Here is a 6709-nt window from a genome sequence, read left to right as displayed (position 1 = left end):
GTGACCCCTGTGAAAGGGTGGTTCGACCCCCAAAGGGGTCTCAACCCACAGGTTGAGAACTGTTGGTCTGAGGGAATTCAAGAGAGGCATCATCCACATGGGGGGCTCTGCAAGTGGGTTTTGGGCTTTCACTGGCCTCTTTAGCCTTCTGTAAATTGAGAGTTCAGGATTTCAGCTCAGATACCATTCCCTCCTCTGATCTTGGTCTTTGCCATTTGAAAACCCTGGATCACGTTGGGATCAAACCCTTGGATCACACTTACACCAGTGTGGGTCTATGGAAATATGATTTTTAAAGTGACCTAGATATCACACACACACACACACACACACACACCCTCCCTCCCTCACACCCACACCTTTCTTTTTCTTGAGGGGGTGGGGAGTGAGAGGAGCTGCATTCTCCCCAGGGGCTCCTGGGCACGGGTGGGGCAGGCATCCTGGGATCTCCAGGCTACAGAGATTCTCAGGCCCAAGCAACTCCCAGGGGACATCACAGGTGGCTGCAGCAGCATCACAGGTGGCACCTCTTTTCTGCTTCTCCGCTGGTTGAGAGGGAGGGCCCCAGCACAGGGGAACGTGAGAGGGAGCCTGCCGCAGGAGAGGGGCACACCTCCAGGGCGTGCTCTGGCTTGTGTGGTCTCAGGAGGAGGGAGTTTACGTAGAGACTCTCAACAGCTCTGTCCTGACACCTCTCCCGTGGTTAGTGGTCTCCTTCACTCGGCATCCAGTCTGGTCCTCAGATGGTGGGAAGGGGGCTCTTGTGGGTTGCCCTGTGCCCTCAGTGCTTGTGTTGTGAGTCCCCTCCTCCATGCCGGTGGTTCTGATCCTATAGGGGAAAGGGCCGCCGTCCCCATTAAGTTCATCAGGCAGAAGGGTTGATGTGGGTTGATGATCTCCTTTGAGATCCGAGAGGGATGAAACAAGCAGAGATTGGGGAGGATAGGTGCTATACGGAGAGCACCCTTGAGCATACAGACAAGGGCCTTCCTCCAGAGAGAGAGAGAGAGAGAGAGAGAGAGAGAGACCACCCCTAAGAGAAAACTCTTGGTTGTAGGTCGTTTCTAGAGCTGAAAGCCAAGGACAGAGAAAGGCCCCCCTCCAGAGAGAGAGAGAGAGAGAGAGAGAGAGAGAGACTTCCCCTAGAGCTGGTGCCCTGAATTTAGGCTCCTAGTCTCCTAAAAGGCGAGGAAATTAATTTCTGTTTCTTAAAGCCACCGACAAGTGGCATTTCTGCAGCCCTGGAGAACCGAGTCAAGCAGAGGGGTGGTGATAAGGAGGGAGACCCTCGACAAGGTGGGCCAGGGGCTGCAATCCAGGGGCTGTAGCAATGAACTCTGGGGTAAGAACAAGGCAAAGACAGGGCAGGACCGACTGACCGACCGGGCAGTGCACTTGTTCTGTGTGCGTGGGGTCACATTAGGTTTTTGGTGGTGTTTTTTCCCTGCCTGAAGGAATTAAGGAAGTAATCCTCTGCAGCCGGGAGGCCAACCCCCTGCCCTGGGAAGGGTCTTCCTTTAGGCGGTGCTCGGCTGCCAGGGAGGGAAGTTGGGCTTTGCTTTAATTTGTATTGCTTTAGTCTCTGGAAAAGAAATCCTGCGCCGGACTGTGGAATTCATGAAGGGACACGCACGTGGTGGCAGACCCGGTGGTGCTGGGGAAGCAGAACCCAGGGGCCATGTCCCCGTGACCCCTGGAGGATGGACCTAACCCCTGCCGTGGACCTAACGAAGGTGAGTGTAGCAAGGCAGCAGGGACAGGGACGGGGAAGCAGGCCATGGCCACACCCAGGGTCGATTTCACCTCCCAGAGTGAGCCTGGACCACCCTTGGGGGCGTGAACTTGGGTGCCTTACTCCTCACTGGAAAGTGAGCGGTTCCAGTCCACCCACTTCAAGTCCCTGGGTTCGAGTGCCTCAGAAGAAAGGCCTGGCGACCGGCGTCGGGAACAGCAGGCAGGGGTGGAGCCCAGTGCTCCGGACACAGGAGCCAGCGACGACTCCACCCCACGGGCGCTGCTTTCGTGTGACATGACCATGCCGGCCCACCCACCCAGGCTTTCTGTCCCCAACATTCACCCCTAAGACCAAAGCTCCCAGAGTGGACGCCGTACCACCCTGGGTGGGTGGAGATGCCCACAGCCAGGGCAGCCAAGCCCACGGTGGGAAGTTGCCACCACCACCACCACCACCGCAGTGGGCAGAGGGGCGTGGCTACTCTCCCCGTGGGGGTCCGGGTCCTGGGGGGCGATTCTCCACGCCGCATAAAGCGCCCTTGGAGCCGTTACATTCCCCAGATTGTCTTACAGCAAAGCTGGGTGTTAATGTTACGCTTTGAAACATGTGAGAATCAACAGTTTACAGCCTTAGATCTTCGGGGCTGGGGAGACCGGATCCCGTCTCGGGTGGCGGCCAAATGGATGTTTTCAATCCGGGAGAAGCCCGCCTCGCTACAACAAGCGCGGGCGAGCGGCCCACGAAGACAGGGGCCAAATCGCTCCAAGATGTTCCGGGTCTCTCAGCCCCCTCTCCCCGCGCTCCGTGGAGACACGCTCTGTTCCCGGGCACCGAGTCAAAACACACAGCCAGCCAGCTCGATATTTTTAGACCAGCACAGTTAGACGGGTAGCGCCCCTCTGGTGCCCTGGAAGGGGGGGGGCGCTGGGGACCCCCTTGCTTGTCCCAGGCTGCCATTGTCCCCCGAGGACAAAGAACCCAAATGACAACAACCTTACAAACAAGAGCAGCGACTGTCCAAGTCCTTTCGACCTCACCAGAGCCAGCACGCTCGCCAGGTGCTGCCCACCGGCCTGGGAGGACCCCCCAGCCTCACCACTCCACAGAACTACTGGGGCAGTCACTTTATGGAAGCAGATGCCAGGCCTTCCTTCCAGGACCCTGCTGGGTGGGTGGGTTCAATCAAAGCCCGTGGGTGTGCCCTTCCCCTCCTCTCCTCCGACTTGAGGGGCATCTCAATACCTGGGCATAAGAGAAATTACCTGACCACTCTGATCCAGGGCCTCACACTTCCTCTCTGACCTTAGAACACTGCAGTTGCCCACCCAGCCCCCTGACCTGCTCTGGAGTGGTGTGTGTGTGTGTGTGTGTGTGTGTGTGTGTGTGCGTCTGCCCTGCACACCAGGTGAAGATTCACGGTGCCTGGACCTCGAGGCAGGGGGCTCAGTATGAACAGTGTTCCGTGCCAAGGAGAGACCCAGTGAGAGCGGACCCCCAGCCTGCCCTCCCACCCTCACCGAGCTGCTGAACCTAGTGCTCCTGACCCAAACCCAGCTTTCTGGGCAACAGGGAGTGTGTGCCCTGTGTGTGTGTGAGCAGGCAGCTAACTGTGCCAGGAGGGACAGTGCCCACTAGAGAAACATAGCTGGACTTGCCTGTAAACATACTGTCTTTCTGGAGCTGCCCGTGTGACAACTGTGTGTTTATACATGAAAAAGCACCCACGGGTTCCCGGGGGTGTGACAGTGGCCCTGGGGGTGTTCGGGAGTTTCTGGGCTGTGTTAGCCCCACAGTGACTCACTGAAGCCCTGGTAGTGCAGTGGTTTAGTGCTTGGTTGCTCACTTGAAGGTCAGCAACTCAAACCCACCAGTCACTTCAAGAGACAATGAGGCCTGCTTCTATCGAGATTACAGTCCGGAGACCCCAGGGGTCAACCCCACCAGCCTAGAGGGTCCCTGTGAGTCAGAGTCGGTTGGACGGTTTGGTCGGCAGAGCTCCTCGGGGTGTAGCTGCTCCCCCAGGCTTTTGGGACACATTAACTGAGAGACCCCTGGCTCTAGCTCCCAATAACCTGGAGGGACAGGAAGATGTTCATCCTGAACTGGTGTCTGCTCCCCAAATGAAATAGTCCCCCAAGGGTGACTGGTCTAGGGCCCCTGCTTTGTGTGGCTGGAAGACCGCCACTCTGGTAGTTGGAGATATGGTCCGAGAACATTTTCCTGCGGTAATCTATGTTTTCCACAGTTTCGCCCTCTAAAGCTGTGCTGCCTTAAAGTGAGCACATGGTTGATTCATTCTCCCTGTAGAAGCAGACATTCCTATTTGCTCAATTTCTTCCCGCCGCAGCATCTAGTCCCTCTCATACCCTCCTCCAATAGCAGATGGGCATAGGGGGTCTTTATCCTCCAGACCTGGATTCAAAACGTTTACCATAAGCCTGAATTTTTGGCTATATTAATTGGATCATGAAGTTTTGCCTTGACAGCTTTCAATGTATAGAAAATAACCATGTTGCCCATGTGGCTTTTGGATTTTATATACAAAACAAAAGGGAATTGTGGGAAACAGAAGGATTTCTCCCAAGTTGTCTCCCCCAAATATATGCCAGACTTAGCTGCTTGAGAATGACTATACACTTGGAGGTCATCAGGAGTGAATTAGGGGTCATTCTCCCTAAGAGTTATCAGCCATCTAGACCAAACAGACACCACTGTTTATCCCACAACAAGTAGGGCCCACTCCCTTCTGATAAGGATAGTAGTTGTCTGTTTCCTGTTGACACCCGAGAGGTCAAACCCACCCAAGGATGACCAAGGTTAGGCTGCCATCATGAATCTAGGGTCCGCCCATCTTGTCACATGTATACCCCTAGACCTTCCCATTCCTATGGGCACACCCCTAGCTCATCCCCTTCCTGTTATGCTTATGCCTATCATAGATCCCCTTCCTACAATGTGTTCGCCTATTGTACTGCCCCTTCCTGTGACGTGGGATTCTGTAACCATGTCCCCCTAAAGTGAGAACGCGTGGTTAGCAATAAAGAAAAAGCTCTCTCCAGAGCCTGGAAGCTCTCCTCGGTCCTCGGGATTGAGATGCTCCCCGGTTCTCGGCCCCCGAGGCTGCTCCTGCTCTCGTGGCCGGGTTCCCCCCACGAGGACCATCAAGCGGGGCTGAGGTGAGCAATGCTACCATGAATTGTGTCTGACTCCATTTATTCCAATCTCTCCTCTAACTCTCATGCTCTCTATGACTTTACTATAATCCCGATTGCGCCTACCGGACCTGTGATGATTTGTGGGGAACCTCTCTCCCCTCTGCCCCCCCCCCCTGCTCTGCCATGTATCTCTGCTTTCTTTCTAACCCAGAGGAGATTAGGACCCACTGAACTGCGGTATGGCCTCATACCACAAAAGAACCCCTTTATTTCCAAACAGGGTCACTTTTCCTGGTATAGGGGCTAATGCTTCACTATATATTCCAGAGGAGCACAATTCAAGCTCTAAGGATCCTGGGGTAGTTTAGGGGTGGTCAGTCTGTGTCTCACAGCCATCAAGTTGATCCTTACTTGTTAGGCTGCTGCTAATCGACAGGTCAGCAGTTCAAAACCACCAGTCATTCCTCAGGAGAAAGATGAGGCTTTCTGGTCCCCTAAAGAGTTACAGGTGTTGGCTTGTATTTATACACCAGCCAACTTGATGTTTATCTGAAATTCAGACACTGCTGTGCATCCTGTATTTACCTTTGCCAGAACTGTCCACCCTGTCCCCAAAGCCTGTGTCCACCTGCCACCTAGAGGAGTTCATCCCAAATATGGGCTGCCCATATTTGGCCCTGCCCAGAAAGGCCCTGCCCAGAAAGGGAGGACTCGGGTCCCGACATGCTGCTCTGGGTGAGAGAAGGCTTCCTGGCCGCGTGAGGAGCTACGCGTTGGGCTGCTCAAGTCAGGTCAGCAACTTGAAACGCTGGCCATTCCCTGGGATAAAGATGACGCTTTCTACTCCTGTAAAGATTTCATCTCAGAAACCCACAGGGGCAGTTCCACCCTGTCCTCCAGCAATGCTATGCGTAGGCACCGACTCCGTGGGAGAAGGCCGGCAAGGAGAGAGTCGGGGCATTGTGGCTGGCAGGTGTGCACAGACATGCACGCTCGTGCACACCTTGTGGCATGTGGGCTGATGGCCCAAGCGTGTGTGGGAACTGGAGCACCCACCCAAGGTCCCCAGCAACACGAACGACCTGCCCTGGGCCTAGACTCCAGGAAGAGGAGGTCTCCAGGTCAGGTTTGCCGAGAATGATGAAGCTGGGAACCAGCTGGCCTCTGGGAACGACGGGGTCTTGAGTTCAAAGGGAGCAGGATGAAGGAGCCGGATGTGTTCCCCGATGTTCCTGTGGGCACTCAGGCCTGGCATAAACACTGGGGCAATTAGGGGGCTGGCTCTTGGGGGCAGGAGCGAGCGATGCAGGCCTGATGGGTAGGGGGCAGGGGCACCCTAGATCGTGGGGTGGTTCCCCCAGCGGTAGCTCCACTTCCACTCTAGGAACATCTTGGGGACGTGTCACCACCAGAAGCACGTTCAGCGAACGCCGTCTCCAACGTGCTCCCTTGGCCCCAGACGCCTGCGCGCCTGTTTCGGGCGCTGCTGTAACCTGGAAGCTGTCCGCGACGTTTTATTGCGCTGTAAACCCAGCCATCAGCGGGTGTCTGTGCGGGAACCACTTGGGGGTCTCCCGCGAGTTTGCTGAGAGGCCGTTGAGCGTCTTTATTGCTCCGCTACCGGTGCAGTGTCCTCCCTGCCGGACGGCTTCCGTGCAGAGCGTCTGCACACATGCGGCTCCCAGATGTGTTCGCGGCCAACATCTGGGTGGTTCTTCTGGCCACGGAGGGAGGCCCTGGGGCTGAGCGAGCCCAGGACGCTGGTCATCCTCATGGCCCCAGGCGCCTGTGCGCGCTGTGGGCGGGGCCCTTCGGTTCC

Source organism: Echinops telfairi, unplaced genomic scaffold (assembly GCF_000313985.2).
Source record: "Echinops telfairi isolate 266 unplaced genomic scaffold, ASM31398v2 ScPeMD7_7457;HRSCAF=8495, whole genome shotgun sequence".
Classification (NCBI taxonomy): Eukaryota; Metazoa; Chordata; class Mammalia; order Afrosoricida; family Tenrecidae; genus Echinops; species Echinops telfairi.
Note: the sequence above shows the minus strand (reverse complement) of the source record.